Source organism: Panthera tigris, chromosome B4 (genome assembly GCF_018350195.1).
Source record: "Panthera tigris isolate Pti1 chromosome B4, P.tigris_Pti1_mat1.1, whole genome shotgun sequence".
NCBI lineage: Eukaryota > Metazoa > Chordata > Mammalia > Carnivora > Felidae > Panthera > Panthera tigris.
In genome coordinates, this window is record NC_056666.1 from 139,580,334 (window position 1) to 139,601,646 (window position 21,313).

Sequence of the window (21,313 nt, forward strand, 5' to 3'; positions counted from 1 at the left end):
CGTGACCCTGGGGGGACCCCCCGCAGGAGGTCAGGGGGCACACAGGTGTTTGGAGGGGAGCTTGGAACCTGTGTTCCTGGTCTCTCCTCTACGAACCGGTCCCAGCCAGGCCACCCCGGTCACCTGCCCTCACCCTCTAACCTGCCCGCACCTCCTGACCTGCCCGCATCCCCTCGCCTGCCTGCACCCTATCACCTGCCCGCACCCCCTCACCTGCCTGTACCCTCTCATCTGCCCGCACCCCCTCACCTGTCCGCTGTAGCAGAAGGAGAGGCTGATCCCCTGTCATCACCCAGGCTGGTCCGTCCTTCCAGCTCTAAGAACTGTCCTCATTACGCACCCCTGCCCGACCCCCCCAGGGCAGATTTGCTGTGCCCCCACAGCACCTGCTGGCTGTGCTTTCTCACCTCCCCCCGACTCTGGAAGGAGAAGAGCCATTTGTCCAATAGGCTGAGGTTCTACCCATTTTCTCCACATCCTCACCAACACTTGTAGTTTTCTGTCTCCGTAGCATCTCTGGAGAGGGCATGAGAAACAGCAGGGCCTTCCCAGGTGGAGAACAAGGGGGGGGGGTCTGTCAGGGCAACAGCAAGGTCTCGGGAGACAGTTGGGGTCCCTCGTGCCATCAGAGAGCAGGTGAAGGGGCAGAGCAGGAAATTCAGCTGAGGTGACACCTTAGTGGGAAGTCCCCAAATGCCAAGAAAGGACATAGTATGAGTGTGTGGGGTCCAGGCGAGGGGTGATGATGCCCACAGGGGGTCCAGGCAAGGGGTGATGACGCCCACGGGGGGTCCAGGCAAAGGGTGATGACGTACACGGGGGGTCCAGGCGAGGGGTGATGACGCCCACGGGGGGTCCAGGTGAGGGGTGATGACGCCCACGGGGGGTCCAGGTGAGGGGTGATGACGCCCACGGCGGGGGGGTCCAGGCGAAGGGTGATGACGCCCACGGGGTGGTCCAGGCGAAGGGTGATGATGCCCACGGGGTGGTCCAGGCGAGGGGTGATGACACCCACGGGGGGTCCAGGTGAGGGTTGATGACGCCCACGGCGGGGGGGTGTCCATCAGCATCCAGGTGAGGGGTGTCCAAGCCGGGCGCCCTCCGTGGCAGTGTGCAGGTCTGGGGACTGTACATGAGCAGCGGCCCCTCCACCACAGGGCAGCTGGTTCAGGCGCCCATCCCTTCCCTCCCCCGCGGCCGCCGCTCGTCCGGGCGAGGGCTGCGCACGGTCACCGGCGACTCCATGGCCCTGAGCAGATACGCCTGCGCGGTGCTCTGACAGGAGGAGGGCACGGTGAGCGCCACCCCGGGCGGCACATTGCCAGTCACACCTGGACACCTCTTGCGTTGATCAGCCATCGGCTCCCCCACAGGGGAGGCGAGGGTAGAGGCGGGACTCGTTCCTCTGGCTTTCCGAGGGGACCCGGGGCCTTGGGCTCACTGCGCCCCCCTCTCTACAAGGCAGTTGTATACCACGCAGGTGAACATCCACAAGGCTGGGGTGCCGCCAGTCCGCACGTCTTACAGCAGGACTGCAGGGTGGGAGCCTAGAGAAAGCTTCGCCAGGTTACGGGGGTTCTCACGTGGCCCCCGGGCCAATGTGCCTGCTGGGACCGCTCGCTCTGCATGGTGCCTCGGGGGAGCTGCCCCGGGAGTGCGCAGAGGCCCGGGGTCCCGTGCCCGGAGCACCTGCTTCTCATCCAGGTGCCAGCCCGGCAGGGGCAGGACACAGTGGGGACCGTCCTCGTGCCCCAGGGGCCCCCAGGCTGTGAGAGACACAGACATCACACAGGGGCCCTGCCATGGCATGGACCAGGGAGGCTGACCGTAGTGCACAGACCTGAAGGCAGGTGGGAGGCGAGAGGTCCTCCCGGGCAGAAAGGCGCATGAGTCAGGGAGAAAACTGTGCTCTGGAAGCTTCTAGAAGCCCCCCTGGGCCCTCCCGACGTCACGGACGATCACCCTCCCGGAGCGTAGGATCGCCCCTGTGCCTGGAGAAAGCGACAGAGTCGAGCGTTTGTCCCCAGGCCTCCTTCCCTCCGCCCCAAAGACCACGCCGTTTCCCCCGGACGCCGCCGCGGCCAGTTTACCCCGGAGACGGGGGTGCACACCGTGGACTTTCCAGCTGTCCCTGCGGGAGACGGGCTGCTCACCTGAGCCAGCTAATGGCGGCCATAAATCCCCGGCCAATCGTATAATGAGATTTAATATTTGATGTCAGATCATTAGAATATAATGAATTTGCCACTTTAATATTGATGAATAATCAGTCCTATTAAGGCTATAGGGACAAGAATTTAGTGCAAAGAGAAAATTAATTGCTGAATTAATAGCACGTATCCCTAAGCAGGACGGCCTTGTAGCACGGTCCTGGAGCGCAGCGTTCAGACCTCCCACCGGAAGGCAACATCCTTCATCAGGTCCATCCGGCCGTAATCACGCGGCCTGTCCTTGGAAGAGGCAGGAAGCAAGGACCGTACGGCGTGGACAGACTCAAACGCAGCGCAGCCCAGATCGTCTTTATGGACTGAATCGTGCCCCCCCCCAGAAGCCTCTCTTGGAGCCCTGTCCCCCGATGTGACTGTGTTTGGTGACGGGGCCTTTTGGGGGTGCGTCACGTTAAATGGGGTCGCAGGGTGGAGCCCTTGTCCCGCAGGACAGGTGTCCCCACCAGGTAGGGAGGAGGCTCCAGGGTTCTGTCTTTGGGGGAAGCTCGCAAGGGACGCGGAGAGGCCCCAGGTGCTCCCCACACTCAGCGGAAGACAGAGGATGAGTCCGTGTGGACATGAAGGTGGGAGGGCGGCCTAGAAGGGGCCCCGCCGCTTTCCCACGACCTGGAGGGCACTCGCGGTTCCCGTGCCCGGCAGTGTCCCCGGGTACAACACAGGGTGGGTATAAAAGCCCGTCCTTCGGAGCGTTATCGTGATGTGATACAACAGCAAGGGGAATGAGCTGAAATTTCATTTCGTTTTTATTTGAAAAGTAATGCCCTGCCCAAATGTCCCCAAGTTCGGCCTGCCTGCGGCGGCTTCGCGGGACACGTGGGGTGTCCCTGATGTGCGCACGCGCCCTGGTCTCGGACGGACTTGCCCAGAGAAGGAGCAGGTCGAAGCCCATCCCACAGGCTTCTGGACGGGCGCGCGTGGGGGTCGGTGCCCGCGTGGGAGTCAGGACCCGCCCAGGGCCTCTGAGCGCCCGTCCGCCTACAAGCACCAGGCCGGAGCTGTGGGGATGCCGGGTGCCGCCCAGGGAAGCTGGCAAGGCTGAGGGCCCAGCCCGGATGGGAACAGACTGACGGGTGCATCCGGTCAGGAGCCGGCTCTGTCCTCACTGGACAGGTGTTTGGATCCCACCCCAAATGTGGCTCATAGAAACCCATGAGCTTCTAGGAAGCCCATTCTGTCCTCCACTTACTGGCCGTGTGGCCCGGGGCCCAGGCCTGCCAATACCTGACACGTGGTCGGTGTAGGGGGGGTGAACTGTGACCCCCCACGTCCTGACCCCGCACCTACAAACCTTGGAAGCGGGGTCTGTGCAGAGGAACGGGGTTAGGATGAGGCAGGGCTGGAGGCCAAAGGGCTCCTGAGTCGGGCAAAGAAGACAGGGTGTGGACAGACACGGGGAGGAGCCACGTGAGCCCGAGGAGGGGCTGGAGGACGCGGCCACCAGCCCAGGAGCTCCAGGGGCTCCCGGGCCACCGGAGCTGGAAAGGGCAGGGAGGACCGTCCCCGGGAGCCGCAGGGGAGTGGCCCTGCCACACTGGGATTTAGGACTCGGGTCCCGGCTGAGGGGACAGGTTCTGCTGTACCGGGCCCCCCTCTGCCGGTGTCCCCGGTCTGCCCACAGCTGTACCCTGCTCTCCCAGAGGCAGCACCTTTGTATCATGGATTTTATGCTTGTTCTCAGGAACCTTTCCACAACTTTTAGGACCGTCTTAGGTCTGCAGAGACGATGCCGAGACAGAGCAGGGTGCCCTCCGCCAGGCCGCTCGCCAAGGCCCGCGTTCCTCACGACGGGAGCCTCCGTCCTGCCTGTGTCTCCAGGTCCAGTCCGCCTGGGCCTCCCGGCTTGGCCTGATGTCCCTCCGCCCAGGGACACGTGGGCCCAGGGGGCTGATGTCCCCCCCCGCCCCCAGGACACATGGGCGTTAGCGTGTCCTCGCGACTGCGTCCCCTCAGGATTTTGCTTGCGTTTCTCAGGTTTTCCTTGGTTTTCGTGACCTGACGGCTTTGCCAGCTGCCGAGGACTTTGCGGGGAGGCCCCTACTGGGACGTGTCCCGTGTCATCCCCACGATGCCACTGAGGTTGCTGGTTCGGGAGGAAGGCCCCAGGCGTTGTTCCCGCCACACAGCCTGGGAAGGACACGTGCTGTCACCCGAGGACAGCAGACGACGGGCTGTGACAAGCAGGATGGTCACCCCTGCGGCTGGGAGGCACCGTGTCGACAGCTGACGGCGAGGACACCCACAGGGGCAGGGCTCTGCTTATGGGAAAGCTCGGACCCTGCATCGTCTCCGGGAGGAGAAGAGAGAGCCCCAGGCGTGTCCTTGGCCACGGGGCCCCGCTGGGTCGGGGACTGAGCAGGTCAGGCCTCGGGCTGTTCCAGGTCACCTGGAGGTAGGGGCGTGGCCGTGTCGTCGGGGATCCGCGCTGCCTCTCGAGAGCGACCCGAGGCTTCAAACTGCTGTTCTGTTCCGAGCCTCTCCCAGAATGCCTGCTATCACCCGCGTGCACGTGGCTGTTCGATGGGAAGCAGGAGCCGGTAAGTCAGTCACGGACACAACTGGCCACCGTTGGTCTCCGTCACCGGGATGCGGATGCGAGTTCTTCCCAAACGGGCCCGTCGGCCTCTGTGTTTCCAGTCAGAACCCGTGGACCGAGCGGGGTTGACGGAGGCGTCCCGACCGCCCATTAGGGAAACAAACAGCTGAGTCCCCATCGATGGCCGTGGGCTCACTGGTGCCCCACGGAGCTCGAGGGGAAGGCCGGCAAAGCCCGGGGCCAGCGGGCCGCCCGCACCCGTCTCTGGGACCACCCTGCTCCACTGACACCTGACCCAAACTCCAGCGTCCCCTCAGACGCCGCCTGCTCCCGCCAGATTGGGTCGATGACGAGAGAATTTGTGCACAAAGGCAGCGGCGAAGGGGGGAACGCCCCGGCCAGACTCTGCAAGCGTCTCCGAAACAGAAACAGGGAGAGACAGACACTCGTGAGGGAGGCAGCATGGGAGCCGGGCGGGGAGGCGGTCAGCGGGCCTCGCACGCACCCTGGTCACAGACGGTCCCCCGTTTCTGTCCTGCTCGGACTCGGGCGCCGGCCCGGCCCAGCCCGGGTTGGGGAGGAGTCCGCTGACGTCGGGTCAGGCCAAGGCAGACAGCAGCACTGACGCCTCGGGCACGGGGTCAGGTTCACGTCCCCCTGCGAGACCCGGGCTGCCAGCGGGGGGCAGTGGCTCTGTCCCGCCTTAGGGGTGCTGGTGGACGCGGCCAGGAGTCGGGGCTTCTGGGGAAAGTGACACGGGAAGCAAGCAGCCGGGGTACCTGCAGATTTACATCCTCGATTTCGACTGAGACGGAACATTCGGGGGGGAAATAAGACATATCAGACAAAAGAAAATAAGCCGTTCGGCCTCACTTACAAAGCGCGTGTGACAAGAGACGCGCCCGGAGAGCGGCCGGCCGGGGCTCAGCCGTGACGGTGCCCCAAGGGGCCGGGCAGACGCGGAGCCTCGCGGGGCCACACTTGGGCAGTTCCGCGAATGAAATATGCGTCCCGGGCAGCACGACTACTGGCAGGCGGCCAGAGACATAAAGCGAAGCTATTTCCCCTCGTTGCGGGAATGAGAGTTATCAGTTCTGATCAGAGTCGCCAGCTCTGAGGCCGCCCTTCACATTTCACTGGTCACCTAACAGCCGTCGGACGCGGGCCCCCACCGGCCGGGCCTAATTACTCCGCTCGGCTCCAATATGAGCAGGCGGCGACGTGCGGCGGGGCGGCCACGGCTCTCGTGCACGCGGCCTGCGGACCCAGCTGGCAATATAGTGACACAACAATGTAATCAGCCGGCCAGTCGGTCAACCCCAAGGAAGTGTGGGAGCTGAAATCGGCACCCTCCCTGCACCACGTCCAGACCCATGGTCTCCGAATGCCGGCGGGGGCCCCCGGGCCTCCCCAGAACGGGACCCAGGGCGGACGTCGGGGCCCCCAGGCCCGGGAGCGAAGCGAGCAGGTCTGAAAGGGACGTGCACGGGCCCAGGCCTCTGGCAGGCTTTTCCCTGTGTGGACACAGATTCTGACCACTGTGTCCGGCCGTGTCTGCGGGCCAGACACGGCTCGCTGCTGGGGGGGCGCCTTCCTTCCCGCTGCTAGAAAACAAGTCAGCACAGAGTTAGAGGTTCGGAACAGCACACACAGGGGACCTCACGGCTTCGAGGGGCTGGCGTCCGGGCACGGCTGCAGTTCCCCAGGCCGCCCCCGCCCCCCCCCCCCGTGTCCAGCCACGTGGCCTGTCCACGGGCCCTCTCCCGACGTGGCCACTTCTTCCCAAACCAGCCAGGGACAGAGCGAGCAAGATGGTGTGTAGGTAACATAACGCCGTCACGGGAGTGAGATCCTCCCCGTCCCCGTGTTCTGTGGGCGTGAAGCACTCTCCTGCCCACCCTTGGGGACAGGCCACCGCCCTCGGGGACGGGGACCGTCCACGGGGCCCCTGTGGCCTGTACGTCCGCACCGAACACGGAAACACGTGTGGAACACACACAGCTGAGCGTGCACAGTCACGTCCCGGGAGAGGTTTCTGTCCCCAAACGGGCTGTGGGCGGGCCTGGCCCAAGGGCTGTGGCTTATGGGCCCGCAGGTTACATCTTACCTTTAAGAATAAAACTAAAGATTGTGAAACGAGCACATTTTACCTTCCATTTAATGAAATGTGGGTCATAACTGCACCCAAAAACAACATCGTTGTCAGACCAGACAAGGGATGGAACACAGGCTGATGCTGACCGTGGGCGCGGACGCACAGGCCGCGGGGTCGCGACACGCGCACCCAGGTCTGCGGGGCGCCAAACATCGGGGCCAGTGTTACGTCCCCCCACTCCGTGGACCCTCCCTGCGCCCACCCTGTCCCCACAAGCGGGGCGTTCACGAGGCGGGCGAGGCGCCCCCACCCTGTGCGGGCCGATTTCAAGCGAGCGCGTCACCGTGCAGGACCCAGCGCTGGGTGGGGATGACGGGCGTCTGCGTGAGGACCACCTGCGTCTCAGGGAACCTGTAGCACTGCTGTCCAGCCAGAGCGGAGACCGGAACAGGGACAGCTCTTCCAACTCGATGAGAACCGCACTCGAACCTTCCGAACTTTGAGATTAATCGCAGAACCGAGGAAACGAGCCTGTGCTCCACGGCCTCTATTCGTACCAGCACCGTGTCACTCCTGGTCCCGTTTTGGGGTCCGGCTCTGCGGGGAGAGGGCACACTCGCCAAAGGGAAACCGCTCAAGGGGACTCGGCACCGCCCGCGCCGACCCACGCGGCCCAGCGGTGTCGCCTCCCGGCTGGGCTTCACGAGCCCCGTGGGCACTTTGAGGTCCACTCATTAGTAGGTCTCCAGCCGGACGACAGGGAGCCCCTTCCTTCCTCCCAGGTGCACGATCCCTCCAGGCTGTCCCCTGTCATCACACGGGGGCCTCCTGATGTCCCCATGTCCCTGCCCAGGACCTCCCAGGGGATCCCGCACCTGCCACGGCCGTGGGTACGTGGATCCCAGTCCCGCTGTTCCCTGGATGGTCCTCAGCACCTCCAAATCAAATCCTCTGAGGATTTCTTTATTTAACTTATGAAATAATAGGTGGGTTTTTAATTCAAGTGGCATGATTATTCTGCCCTCTAACTATGCGGGAGAAAACTGAGGCATTCACAGGAGCGCCCACCCCAGCCCCAGGTCACGGCTCTGCACGCGGGATCGTAATATCCACTCCCGGGTGTTGTTGAGAACAGAGCGGACCAGTGCCCGGTGTACAAAAGGTCCCCACCGACGGCCATCTATGCCACTGTGAGGGCGGGATTATTCCCAGAGGAAGGCGCCGTTGCCCCCTGAAGGCCAGCATCGCGTCCACACGCACGCGTGGCTCTGACCAGGGCTGGTGGACAGACGGCTCTTAACTCACTCGGGAAACAGGGCTCTGGGGCAGGGGCCCGACTTGTCCAGGCCCAAAGAAAACGCCAATGTCTGGGCTCTCGGCCCCCTCTCCCTGCCCGCCAGCCAGCCTGCTGGGGCCACCGAGTGCCAGAGCCCGAGGGATCCGGAGCGGCTTGTCCCTCGCTGCCTTTCTAAGGCCACGTTGCCATGGAAACCCCACAGGCTCCGTGGAGAATCCCCAGCTGTTTAATTTTAAGCTGGGAATCTCCAGTAAATACCCAAGTAAAATAACCTTCTGTTTAAAAAGACCTTTGCTCCCATTCGCAACACAGTGAAACGTTCTTTGAATGACTGTACACGCTGCGGGGGAAAGCCCAGACGACGCGGACGTCGACAAGTTAATTCAAGGAGCCAGGCCCTCGGGAGGAAAACGCTGGATGAGCGCATGTGGGGGAGGCCGCTGTGTCTACATTCAGTGCCAAGCCCAGACTCCGGCACTTTCTCGGGATTCTGGGCTTGGCGTCCGCGTCCCCCACACACGACAGCGTGCCAGCTCTGGGGACGCGAAGGTGGAGACGCGGTTTCTGCGTCCTAGAGGTCCATGCTACGGAAATTAGCTCACAAGTAAGACAGTGTTTGCACACACTCAACTCTACATCCGGGAAGGTCACCACTTGTCCATGGTTTAATCATCAAATATTTATTGAGGACCTGTAACCTGCCAGGAGCACCACGAGGCTGCCTTCTGGGGCCATGGGGGAGGATGTGAGGGGACCCTGTGCCCATCCCAGTCCCCGAAGGCTCTGGAGTCTGGGAGGGGAGTGCGGGTCCAGTCAGGTGTGGGGTAGGGTGGGGGGGGTGGTCAGGATGCAGGTAATGAGGGACAACTGGGATGCCCTGCGGAGACTGACGGGGGCAGGAATGTGGGCCATGAGGAGGGTGACCGCGTGTCCGGCTTGTTGGGACACCCCGTGGTCTGGCTCCCAGAAGTGGCCTGGCTGGATGAGAAAGTCTGGTTGTCTTCGCCGTGATGGAATTAATCCTGTGGTCTAGTCACCTGGACAATCCGTTCTTGCAAAATTTAAAAATCTGCACCTAATAACAGAAGGTAACCGTTCAAAGCTTGATGGTTTTTAACCTTAAGAGAGCCCAGAGCCAGACTGCAACCACAGAATTTTTTAACGTTTATTTATTTTTGAGACAGAGACAGAGCATGAATGGGGGAGGGTCAGAGAGAAGGAGACACAGAATCTGAAACAGGCTCCAGGCTCTGAGCTGTCAGCACAGAGCCCGACGTGGGGCTCGAACTCACGAACCGCGAGATCATGACCTGAGCCAAAGTCGGCCACTTAACCGACTGAGCCACCCAGGCGCCCCACCACAGAATTTTTAAATTAAACATGCTACCCCTGTTTTTGTCATATCTTCAAGCCAGCTTTCTCGAGGGGAAATCGACGTGTCACATCCTGCACGTCAGGTGTGCACTTGCTAAGTTTTGTCACACGTGCAAGTCTGTGGAACCAGCACCACAAGCAGGAGAATGAGTGCGTGAATCCCCCCAACGTTTCTTGTGGATTTTCCTGTTTCTTCCTACCAGTCCTTTCTGCTTTCCTCCCACCCCTCTCCGTGTCTCATCTCCCTCCCAGCTGCTCTGTTCCTGACGTTAGTTGGCATTTACTGGAATTTATAAAATACCTACACGTGTTCTCCTGTCCGCATGCTTTCACCCTGCACCAATATCTTGAGATTCACGCGTGTCATTGCGCATGTCAATACCTCGTGCGTTTGCCGGAAAGTGTATGCACACACCAAAGGTCCTTTATCCACTCCCTCATTGATGGACATTTGGGTTGTTTTCAGTGTTTGGCCATTACGAAGCAAGCTGTCGTGAATGTTCATATTCAAGTCTTTGTGGGGACACACGGCGCCCTTTCTTCTAGGGAGACCCCTAGGGCTGGATCACGCGGGACAGCTCGCTGCAAAGTAATGGCGGTTTTCCTAAGTGGTTACAACTTTCTTCTTTCCCATCAGAAATGTCTCTGTACCCTCCCCACTGATGAATGTATTTTGATCTTGTGTCCTGCAGTGTTTTAAAATTCACTTATCAAGGGCGCCTGGGTGGCTCAGTCGGTTGAGCATCTGACTTCGGCTTGGGTCATGATCTCACAGTTCGTGAGTTCAAGCCCCACGTCGGGCTCTGTGCTGACAGCTCCGAGCCTGAAGCCTGCTTCCGATTCTGTGTCCCCCTCTCTCTCTGCCCCTCCCCCACTCGTGCTCTGTCGGTCTCTCAAAAATAAATAAACATTAAAAATTTTTTTTTAATTCACTACTAAGTTCATCCATTGCTTCTAGTAGGTCTTTGGAAGATTCTACTGGATTTGCTACATAGATTACCATGTTGTCTGTGAATACAAACAGTTCCTTCACAAAACGGATGTGTTATACTCCTTTTATACTTCTTATTCTTGCCTTATTATACTGTCCAAAGTCTCTAGTCCAAAAGTGAACAAAAGTGCTGAGATCAGACACCCTCTGTCCCTCCTGATCTTGGGGGGTGAAGCATCTGCTTCCATTATTTAATATGATCCTAGCTGTGGATTTTCTTTTCTTATTAGTTTAGAGAGAGAGAGCATGGCTGGACAAGCAGGGTAGAGGGGCAGAGGGAGAGAGAGAGAATATTAAACATTTCTGCACTCAGCACAGAGCCTAACACGGGGCTCAATACCATGACCCTGGGATCATGACCCGAGCTGAAATCAAGCATCGGACATTCAACCAACTGAGCCACCCAGGCTCCCTGAACTGTGGGTTTTCATAGTAAGTAGGTTGCTCAGGCTGAGAATGTTCATTTCCGTAGCTGCCCCACTTAGGCATTTTATCAGGAAGTGTGTGTTGAATTTTGCCAAGTGCGTTTTTTGTTTTTATTGAGATGATCATATAGTTGTTGTTGTTGTTGTTGAAGTTTAGTAATAGGGTGAATTATACTGACTGATGTGGAAAAAGAAAGTGCTTGCATTCCTGGCCTAAATTCCACCAGTCAGGATATAACATCCTTTTTATATACGGTTGGAATCAGTTGGCAAAATTTGTGTTTAGAATTTTTGTCTCTTCACTCGTGAGGGACATTGCCTTCTTCTACAGTAGTGCCTTTGTTTTTGTATCAGGGCAACAGTGGCCTCACGGAATTAATTGGGGAACATGTTTTGGAAGAATGTGTGTGGAGTCCGTATTTATTTCTTCCTTGAATGTTTGGAAGAATTCGCCATGGAAGTCATTTGAGCCCAAGCTTTCCTTTGACGTAAAAATTTTTCACTTCAATTCAACATGTAAAACAGCTGTCGGGACACTCAGGAATCTAGGACTTCTGGAGCGATTTTCCGTCTGTTGTACGTCTGTCAATTCTATCAAGGTTGTTTAACTTATTGGCATAAAGTTGTTGATAATACAGCCTCGTGACCTTTCCGCATTTGTGGTGTCCCTCTTGTTCCCAGCAGTGGTGATATACGCCTTCTTTCTTTTTATTATAAGCAGCATGGCGAGAGGCTTATCGATTTTATCGCCCTTCACCACGAACCAGCTGTTAGCTTCTGTTATTTTCTCAATTATTTCCCTGTTTTCTTCTATTTCATTTATTTCTACTCTATTATTTTCTTTCTTCTGTTTACTGTTTTCTAATTTCTTTAGGTAGAAAGAGAGGTCATTGATTTGAGATCTTTCTTTTCTCAAATATAGCTTTTAGGGCCATAAATCTCCTAAGTCTCCTTTGGTGACATCCCACACATTTTGATTTTTTTTCACTTTTATTCATTCCCAAATATTTCCTAAATTCCCTTTTGACTTATTCTTTGATCCATGAGTTATTTAGAAATGGTGTATCTGTCATTAATTTCTCATCTAATTCCGCTGTGGTAAGTACACACGCTTTCCGTGACTTGAATCTTTTTAAATTTTTTTGAGATCTGTTTTATTTTTTGAAAGTTTATTTATTTTTTGAGAGAGAGTCAGAGAGAGAGCACGCCCATGCACAAGTGGGGTAGGGGCAGAGAGAGGGAGAGAGAGAGGATCCCAAGCAGGCTCTGCATTGTCAGCATGGAGCCCGACGCAGGGCTCAAACTCACAAACCCAAGATCGTGATCTGAGCCAAAGTCAGACACTTAACCAACGGAGCCATCTACTCCCTACTGAGATTTGTTTTATATCTCAGAATATGGTCTTCTTGGCAAATATTTAATGTGGACTGGAAAATAATGTGTGTTTTGCTATTAGTTGGTAGAATGGTCTACACATGTCAATTAGATCAAGTTACTTGATAACGTTGTTCAAATTTTCTGTATCTTTACTGACTTTCTGTCTACTGCCCCATGAATTACTGAAAGAGGCATATTTAAATCTCTGATTATAATGGTGGGTTTTTCTATATTTATCGACCTCTTGCTGTTCTATCAATCTTTGCTTTATGAGTTTTGAGGCTCAGTTTTATTGTTGGGTGCATAAAGGTTTAAGAGTGTTACGTTCTCAGGGGGCCTGGGGGCCTCAGTCGGTTGAGTGTCTGACTTCGGCTCAGGTCATGATCTCACGGTTCATGGCTTCGGGCCCCGCGTCGGGCTCTGTGCTGACAGCTCGGAGCCTGGAGCCTGCTTCGGATTCTGTGTCTCCGTCTCTCTCTGCCCCTCCCCAGCTTGCACTCTGTCTTTGTCTCTCTCTCTCTCTCTCAAAAATGAATATTTAAAAATTTTTAAAAAAAGAGAGTGTTACATTCTCTTGATGCTTTAACCCCCTCTCTCATCACAAAATGACCTTTTATGTCCTTTTCTTCTAATTCTAACATCTGTGTCTTTGGGGAATAATTTCCAATTAGTTTATTTTTCTCCTTATCAATCATATTTCCCTGCATATGCCCATTTATCTTTTACTGGCTACCAGACATTGTAGAGTTTTCCTTGTTGGGTAATGAATATTTTTGGATTCCTAAAAATACCACCAAGCTTTGTTCTGGAGCGCAGTTAAGTTTCTTGGAAACAGCTCTGTCCTTTTGGGTCTTGCTTTTAGGATTTGTTGAGCAGAACAAAGCACCGTTCGACGTGTGGGCTCTTCCCACCACGAGGGCAGGCCCTTGTGAACGCTGTGCCCACGGCCCGTGAGGCTGGGGTTGGTCGGCTGCTTTGTGGTCTGGCAGGTGGGACAGGCACAGTTCGCGGTCATCTGTGGGCTCCAGGCCAGGTAGTCCCTTTCCTGGCTTTGGGCACCTGGCTGAGCTGCAGGTGCTGACTGGGACTCACACGGCTACTGTCGGGGCGGGGTGGGTGGACGGCCCTGCAGGTCAACGCCCGCCCTTCCTTCTCCTGGGGGGCCCCAGCACACTCCGTCCTAGGACTCCATCTGCCTTGGTCTCCCCGACTCTCAGGTCCATCTCCTCAGGTCAAGGCCTCCACTGGGCTCTGCGTGGAAACCCCATCGTCCCCCCTGGTTGTGCCCCACCCGTCAGTCATCACTGTCTGTGTTCATCTCACGAGCGGTGCCAGAAAATTCATTGGCTCATGCTCTGTCCACTTCCGATGGCGTCTGACGTAGAGGTTGTATTTGTTTGGTCTCTTTGGCCCCATCTTTTATGAAGCAAACGTCCCCACGCAGAAACTTCCGGTGGCTCTCCACTGCTTATCAGAATTACCTTTTTCCTCCTCCCGCTCCTCCCCCTCCTCCTTCTCCCTTGCATTTTCTCCTTGTTCGTCTTCCTCCTTCTCTAATAACTTCCCTGCTCTTATCTCCTGAGAAGGTGGCTTTGGAGCCACAGGAGAATCAGCCCGGCTTCTTCCTGGCCCCGCGTCACACGTGTTCTTTCTCCAGCTTTTCCTTCCGTCCTGCAGCTCTGCCAGACCCTCCCGTGAACACCCTGGCCCACCCGCAGCCCCGGGGCCGGGGCTGGTCTGTCTCTGCCGCCGCCTCTCTCCAGGGCCTTTGTGGCACCACCACCCCCCGTCTGCCCAGCCTAAGGACCCCGGGCCTCAAATTCTCTTCTATTTAGCTCTTTTTTAAAGATAAATTCCATAACCCGTCTAACGAGCTATTCGTTATTGCCTGCAGTGCCAAAGGTAGGCGTGTGTCGTGTGTGAGCGTGTCTGCGGTCAGGCAGGAATGACGCCCCTGGCCCGGGAGCCGTGTACTTCACACGCAGGGCTCAGCGTCAACTGTCGTGTGGGTGACTCGACTCGTGTGTGTGAAGCCAATCTGCCCAGGAAAGACACCAGCATCCCTGCCGGCGATCCCTCGGTTCCTTCCGGGGCCCTTGCCGAGTGCGGTTTTAGGGCTCTGGCCCACGCGTTTCTGGGGTAAATTGGCAGCCGCTGCTGGCTGGGGCTGCTCAGGGGCACGGCAGGCTCAGAGAAGCGTCCTCTCCGCGGGACTGGCCCAGCACGGCTCCCGGCCCCCCTTGGCTCGCGCGTGAAAACCCCAGGACGGGCGCACCGCCCCACACGGCAGGAAGCGCTTCATTCTTCCCTTTCCAACCTCCGCTCAGGGCCAACTTTACGACTTTTATTATCCTCTACTGTATGCGCAACCGTGAAACTTCACCGCGGCACGTGCCCCCTGCATATATTTGCGCGTGAGGCATCTTCTAAAAACCCCCAGCCAGAGGCTCGGGACGCGCGGTATTAAACCCACTGCACCTTCCACACATTCATAAGAAAGCGTCCCGTCCTTTGGCAAGTGTCGTCACCAACTCTGACTCTGGGGCACAGGACGCACGGCGTGGGAGCGTTTTGCTGAGCAGAGTCCCACAGCCTCCGCCCCCACGGCGCCCAGCGGGTCGCGGCTCCCGACCACCTGCCTGGAGCGCCAGCCCGGTGTCGACAGTCTTTTCTCGACGAAAGGACAGCCGCGAGGCGGGGACTAAGGGCGGCGGCCTCTGCTTCTGTCTGGGAAATGAGGTGTCACTTCAGAAATGACACGCGGTCATTTATAATCAACCGGAGACTTCCGGCAGCATAGAAGGAATGGAAACAACACCGCCAAGTAATTCCAGCCCTTTCTGGATCAGCGTCTGGTCCCAGGAAAGCCCTGTAAGCCAGGTGATTCCGACGGTTACAAACTGGGGGGTTTTTCCCTCGGTCGACACCCAGCAGATTTATCTTGAGATCCTATCTGACATTTTGCGTTGGATTTGTAACCAGACCCCCTGTACCCGCCAAGGGCAAAACAGTCGTCTTCCTCCGGCAACCTCACCCTGTCCCCCGAGATGCTGGGAGCTGGCCGCCAGCCGGCACCCCCAGTGTCTCACACACACACACACACACACACACACACACACACGTCTGGCCTTAAGGGCTTATTTTCTGAAGTTGCACAACCTTCTCATGTGAAATCATGAGAAACTATCTGCTGATACTCGGAATGCGGCTTCTCTTTCCTACCAGGACCTGCTTTATTGGCTTGCAGAGGAGCCCAGGGCAGGCACGTGCACCCGCACGCACTCGTGTGCACACACGCACGCACACATGCACACCCACGTGTGCACACGCACACACGCACACACCTGCGTCTCAGGTGCTCCTGCGCACTCAGGAAAGCCACACGCCGCTCTGGCTCACAGCTGCCCGGGGCTTCCCAAGGGGCAGCCGCCGGCGGGAGCCCACACGGCCGTGGGAAAGGCCGCGGGTCCCCACAGGCTACCCTCCACACTCTGTCCACGACTTTCCACCCAGCTCTGTTCTTCACGGATCGGGGGGACAGAACATCCTAAAACAACAAACACAAAAACGAGCATATTACCACCTTTGCGAGGAGGTTTTTGGACAATCTTGGTTGCGCACACACCGTGGTGCCCGGCCGTCCAGCCTCACCCTTGCTCTGCAGTGGGAGGGCCCCCCCAAGGGAGGAGAAAAAGCCTCCAGGCAACCTGGCTACCCGCGTATGTGACAGCATCCCTCACGACCTCGTGACAGGAGGCCAGTCAGACTGCGTGTTTGCGTGTTACCAAATATGGGAGGCAAAGAAGTAAAATATGGGAGACAAAGAAGTAAAAAACACACGAAAAACTACGCCACGTGGAGTTTGGGCTCAGTTCTTTGGGTACGAACCCAACTGAGCGGTGCCGGCAGGAATCAAGCTGCTTCCTGGAAAGAAAAGCCTGGATGTCACGGCTCTCTGCGCGAGAATCCCGCTACACTGTGACCTCACTCCCTTGCGTCCGACTGCCTCCGGCCTGTTGCCAGTCTCTCCAAGCACAGGCTGACCTTCTCCCTGCCTCAGGACCTTTGCACGGGTGGCTCCTCTGCCTGGAAGACCTCTCCTCCACCTCCCTAATCCTCCTCGCCTTTGAAATGTCGCCAGAGATGCCAAGCAGCCCTCTGTGACACCCAAGACCAGGTCAGATGCCATCCAGTTATCTCTGGCTGGGAAAAAACTTCCACCCTGACACTTGGTGGCTTACAACAACCACGCATTACTGTTTCCATTGATGTGGCAGGTCGACAGGGCTCAGCTGGATGGTTCTTGCCGGAGTCCTGCTTGGAGACCCAGCCACGGTGTGTGCGCGTGTGCGTGTCTGCACGTATGTGTGCATATTGGCAGCTGGGATGGGAGTCCTCTCAAGTGTCTACTGGGCTGGACGTCCAAGATGGCGCATTCCCAGGGAGCTGAGCTGGACCGTCAGCTAGCAGGATGGCCTGGGACCTCTTCGTGGGGCTCTGGCAGCCAGCTTTTGAGGTGGGACGATCTGAGAGCGAGCACTCGAGGGACCGCGCAAACAGGGACGGTTTCCACGCTCTGGCCTCAGAGGTCCCGATGCCACTGCTGTGCTCTGTGGATCCAGCAAGCCCAGGTTCGTGGGAGGGAACTGGACCCACTCGAGATGCGAGCCGCACTTGGTGTGCACACGGCTGGGGCGGGGCGATGCTCCCCCTGTGGGGGTGACGTACTGAATCCCCATAACCCTGTTCATCTCCCCAGTACCACCCACCACAACGGAAAGTCGGAGACAACGTGTAGTGTCTAAATTGAAGCCTCCACGGGAGGAAAGGCTCTGTGATTGTGCTGCCCACCGTCCCTGGAGTCCAGGCCAGGTGGCCGCTCGGCCGCCGGGCGCATTTCTGAGTGACCCAGGACAGCGCACCTGCCAGGGGGAGGGGCCTGGTGACAAACCATTTTTCCACCCGGGTCCTGATGACGGAGAAGCGGTCACTCGCCACCATTTCGGGGATAATGAAAACACACAGGAAATTGAAAACCCCACAGCGTTGATATAAATCAGCGACTCAGGCCACGTGTCCTCTGTGCCACCAGTACCCTCACTCTTTCCGTTACCTTTAAAACTCCTTCCTGTCACTAATTAATAGTTTCTACCATTTGGCCTCTTACGTGACTGTCATGTTATTTGGCCTAAGAGGAACCGTGTATTTATTACGCTGGACATTAACTACTGGGAAAAATAAATAATCTGACAACCTTTGCTGCATGTGGGTAGCATTTCCTGGACTGTCTCTGCATCACACAACTTCATGCACACACACACGTGCACGTGCACAGGCACACGCACGCACACTTCCTTACACACGTGGCACACGCACACACACACACACATATATTAGATGGTTTGTCACCAAATTTCCCAGTTATAAAACGTGGCTAGGAATACATTTTTAAAATTTTTTAATATTTATTTTATTTTTGAGAGCGAGCAGGGGAGGAGCGGAGAGGGAGGAAGACAGGATCCGAAGCAGGCTCCAGGCTCCGAGCCATCCGCACAGAGCCCGACGCGGGGCTCGAACCCACGAACTGCGAGATCATGACCCGAGCCGAAGTTGGATGCTTAACCGACTGAGCCAGCGAGGCGCCCCAAATACATTAGTTTTCAAGTTGACTTGTGTAATAGTGGTTTAAACTGCAGAGATTGTGTGGATTGTTAAGGAATTGTTGCGGTTTTTTCTCTTTTGCTTTTTTTCTGACTTTCTGGAAGTGGAACTGACACACGGTGTCGTGTTAGTTCCAGGAGTACGATACGGTGACCCAGCACGTCACCAGCTCGCATCCCGACAAGTGCCCTCTTCATCCCGTGACCTGTCCCCGCCCCCGCCCACCCGCCCCCGGCAGCCACCTGTCCATCCCCTGTGGTCAAGCCTGCTTTTTCTTTGCCTCTTCGTTTGTTTCCTTTCTTAAACTCCACACATGGGTGAAGTCATGCAGTATGTGTCCTCTGACGACTGACCTTCTCAGCATCGGTGCTCTCTGGGTCCATCCGTGTTGTTGAAAATGATGAGATTTCATTCTTTTTTCATGGCTGAGTGATAGTCCATATATATTTTATATATAAACCACAGCTGCAAAGATCCAATGACTCCGCTACTGTGTAGTCACCCAAAGGAAACAGAAACGCTGCCTCAAAGGGATACGTGCGGCCGTGTTCACACCAGCAGCCTCTGCGACCGCCGGATTCGGGACACCGCCCGTGTCCATCCACCTTGAATGGATCCGGAGGTGCGGTGTGCTGTGGCCCTTTCTCTGATGACAACGTGCGCGCTCACGATGAAGAACTTGGAAGAAGAGAGAACAGAGGGAGGAGAGACCTCCCGTGATCCCACCTTTTCTCTGCGGAGGACCCCCCCCCACCGCCTGCCCACCGCCCACGCGCTCACTGTCACACCGGGCGTGGGGCAGGGCCCGCCCCCACACGGAAGCCCGCCCACACAACCCATAAGCCCACAGGCCGCGGGATCCAAGGATGGACCCCCTGCAGGGGCCACGGTGTGGCTTCCTCCTACCGCCAGGCTCAGACCCACCTGCCCCTGCAGGAGCCTGGATCCCTCAACCCTGCCGTGTGGGCGCCTGGCCCACCTCAGGGTCCAGCCCATCTGCTGAAGGCAGGCTCTGGGCCCTTCCCCAGCCGTGCTTTCCACGGAGAAGGGAGAGCGACGGCCGTCCGTCTTGGCCATCCACAGGCAGGGCCCAGCTCTTGCTCGGGGACCAGTAATGGCCCGACAGTAATGACGCCCAGAGACTCCCCAGTAATGCCTGGTCATTCGTGTCCCTGTGCACGTCCCCTCCCCTGGGGCAGAGAGGGGTAAGGGGTTTTACATGTGCTTCCTGGGGGTGAGGAGGGCTGAGAAATTTACCAAGAAATAGGAGGGAAATAAGTGTTCCCTATAATCTTGCAAATTCTTTCAGATTCGTTAATTCTTTGTGCTTTCACACACGTGTGCACACGTGTGCCACACACGCCTGAGGCTCCGAAACCGTTCTCTGTGTTCATCCCTCTTCACCGCGGACTTGTCCCCGAAAGCCCGTTTGTGCGGACAGCTGCTTGGAGAGCGTCAGGGATTTGCTCCCGAAGGCGGAGACCCGTGAGGGCCCCACCCACCTGCTCCGTCCTCGCAGAAAATTAAGCACCGTTTTGGGCAGGGCTGAAGCGGGGAGGCTGGGAGCCTCCAAGGACCAGCCGCACCAGCAGCCCTGAGCTCGGGCCAGCGGTTTTGGGCAATGCAGATTCTTCAAATGGATGGAGCGAAATGGAATAAGGGAACTCGCTGTGCCGTTTGGGACGGCAAAGTCCCCACGGTCCCCACTGAACCTTCTCCTGTCTTCTAAGATATTGACAAATGATACAAAATTCAGTTTTCAGAAAAAAGCAATCAAAAGCCAGTATGACAGTCTGAAGTCATCATCTGGGGATGTCACAACAATTGACAGAGATGAACAACTAAGAAAAATTCCCTCCAGCTTGAGCATTTCTTAATTCACATCACTCGTTCATTCATTCATTTACGAGGTCTGGGGTCTGCTGAAAGCTGGGTTTTTAATGCAAAGTCTGGATGAGAACGGGGCCAACTTCCTGACGTGACAGGTCTGCCCTGGCCAAGGCGACGGGTTTCCGAAGGCATCTTGGAGGCCACAGCTGTTTGAGGAGAGGACCATCGTCCCCAGCAGGGGCATGGGAGCATCGGCTGTGTGGCCTGCTGTTCAAGAGAAGGGGATTTGGGAGACGTTTCTGGAACAACGATGCATATATTTGTAGCTTCCTCTTCCTGGATGAGAACCCCCTGGCACAGTGGCTATGCGGGTGTAGACAGCTGAGTGCGTGTGGACACTGTCATCCTAAAACCAAAGTAACAGGAGACCACCGGCGAGAAACACTGAGAGCTCTCAGCAGACACTGGCAAATCCAGGGACTGGAGAACAACGCAGGGGGGACCCGAGGCGCTGCAGGGGGGTGGGCGGGGCTCCAGCCCAGGCGCCAGCGAGTCGGGAGGCGTCTCTGCGGGTCAGAGCAACCCCACATCCATCAGACCGGCATTGGTGTCACCAGGGACTGTTAACCTGAGGGATGAGCCGGACTGGAATGCTTCCGACAGCCGTAAAGGGAGGACACAAGGACAAGAAGGTGATGACAGTGACGTATACAATCCGCGTGCGCATAAAGTAGACCGTGAGGACGCCAGGTAATAACCAGCACATATCGTATGCCAGGTACACCTGTGATATCAGGAATACAGTGATAACACACGCCCTAAATGCTCCAAATGGGTGTTACCTGTGCAGTCGGGTGTCGACACAGAGCTGTATAAAAATCGCCTAGTTTACACATACTAGAAAGGTCTGCGAATGCATACGTACGTCTGTGTGCTCTGTATGTCTGTGCCCGCATGCACCCTCCAGGAGCAAAACAACAGATGGCTCTGAGTTCACGTGATCTCTTTCAGAGGATGGAAGCTCGTTTGGTGAGGCCAGCGGAACCAGAACCCCCATACCAGACGACGCCTCCGTGGGGCTAGCCCCTCCCACGCTGACGGCAGAGTCACACACAAAACCCTCGGCGAACCGAATAGAGAAAGAAGGACTCAGGGTCAGGTGGGCTTTACCTCAGGAAGGAAGGCCGGTTACATCGGAGAAGGAACACACAGAATTGAGCAATGAAGGAAATGAAGTTAAAGGAGCTTCCGGCCACGTCAGTAGATGCAGAAAATTCCTTAGAAAGGTCAACGTTCATCCGTGATAAAAGTTCTCCGACACCTGGGATTAGGCGGGCGCCTCCTTTACCCGGTAAGAAGCAGAGACAGTGCCAAATGCACACACGCAACCTGTGAGGAGGACCACACGCCTCCCCCGTGGATGGTGGCCACGTGGAGGTGGCCTCTCCCAAAGGTGTGGTCGGCAGGGTCCCGGGGAGCCATTCAGGGCGGTCCTGCCTGTG

At 56.9% G+C, this 21,313-nt stretch overlaps 1 long non-coding RNA gene across 1 annotated transcript; it reads right to left on the reverse strand.

The window, feature by feature from the left end:
- Nucleotides 1-6,901: 6,901 nt before the first annotated feature.
- LOC122240173 lies at nt 6,902-8,290 on the reverse strand. Its single transcript, XR_006219535.1, has 2 exons — nt 8,162-8,290; nt 6,902-7,453 (listed from the first exon to the last, which is right to left on the reverse strand). It is a non-coding gene; the product is annotated as an uncharacterized LOC122240173 (long non-coding RNA).
- Nucleotides 8,291-21,313: the final 13,023 nt, after the last annotated feature.